Source organism: Moschus berezovskii, chromosome 1 (assembly GCF_049115385.1).
Source record: "Moschus berezovskii isolate FMDL1 chromosome 1, NW_MosBer_1.0, whole genome shotgun sequence".
Lineage (NCBI taxonomy): Eukaryota > Metazoa > Chordata > Mammalia > Artiodactyla > Moschidae > Moschus > Moschus berezovskii.
The window spans coordinates 23,974,120-23,975,813 of NC_142460.1; positions in this window are offsets into that span (position 1 = coordinate 23,974,120).

Sequence of the window (1,694 nt, forward strand, 5' to 3'; positions counted from 1 at the left end):
GAGAGTAATTGATTAATAATTACAGGCAGTACCAAAAATGGGGATCTGTGTACTGAGAAGAGAGAAGAAATGTAGAACAAATAAGAAAATGGAAGTCTGTTTGCTAAGAATACTTAAACTTGATGAAAGCTGAAGCAAAATACATGAGCCCACTGAGATGTTATTTTTACCTCTTAAAGGTTGTAGCTAACTGTGAAGTGAAAGGCTGATAGAACCAAAGCCCGGGTGATATTTTATTTTTATTTATTTATTTTTTAATATTAATTTATTTTTGATTGCACTGGGTCTTCATTGCTGCCTTTGGGATCTTTAGTTGTGGCATGTGAGACCTAACTCCCTGACCAGAGATAGAACTCAGGACCCCTGCATTGGGAACACAGAATCTTAACCACTGGACCACCAGGGAAGTCCCCTGAATGGTATTTTAGACTCTTCTCTGCTTAGGTATTGACCTGAAAATGCCTGACAAAGTGATGTAACTTACATGTAGGGTATTAACAAAATTCTGTGTGCTTAGAATGTCTTCTGAAATGATACTATTCATTTATCTATTCTTCTATCTAAAATATTTCCTGAAGTCTTACTATGAACCAGATAATATCTAGTGGCTGGATATAAGATCAGTGGACAAGACAAAGTAACTTTGCCCATAGCATTTATATTCTGTTGGAGGCAGAGAGCAATAAGAAAAATAAACAAATACATGCATAACCAATAAGTAGTCTTCTTGGAGACAGTGTCCTAGTTACCCAGAGTCACCAAGGAGACATCCAAAACTGGGGCATTAGAGATTTCGGTACTATCTGTGTAATATCAAATAAATATAGGGCACTTTGCATGTGCCAGGCTTATGCAATATTTTGGTACGAGGGTGGGTAAAACAGAGATGGCTCCTGACTTCATGCATTTTTGCTTCCCTCAGCTATAGAATGAGTTGTGCAGAGGATCACTCAGACCTACTCCGAGTCTAATATTCATTCCATCCTGCTCCTGTGTATAAAGACCGCACCCCTGTTCCAAGCTCTTTACCTGGAGGGAAGCCTGGCAGGGCAGTACCAACCAGCGGAGCAACAAAGGAAAGAGATGGAATGTTCAGGAGTGTGAGAGGCGGGGGCAGATGAACCCTGCCTGAGAGCCTTCCAGAGCCCAGGTCCACAGTCATGTTCAAGTCCCGGGATCAGGGATTCCAAAGAAGATCCCAGAGGAACAAGGGTCTGAGAGAAAGGAAAAGAAGAAGAAATAGGAGGGTGAAAAGCCAAGAAGTTGTGCAGCTACCTGGGGCAGTTGATTTGCTTCTGCTGAATGTGCGTAGTCTCCTAGAGGTGCTTTCCATGGGTTGTTTCATTTCCTTTGAAGCCCCCAAATGCCTGGGAACTGCTTTCCAAAGAGTGCAGGCAGGCTCTCCTCCTTACCTGCTTGTGCATTTAAAGCTGTGCCTTTTCAGAGTCCAAAGAATGGTTTGAGTCACCGGTAGAGTGAATCACACCAGGAGCAAAGTGAGACCTACTGACCAGGTCAGCACCAAACTCCTGACCCCGACTCCATCCAGCGTCTTTCAGGATCCGAGTGCTGGCTGAACACTGGGAACATAGTGCAGGGAACAACAGCTCCTGCTGTTGGGGAGACCAGAGAGTGCCATGTTTCAATAACGCCATCAGAATATAAAAACCTGCAGTCACTCTATCAAAAGGTCT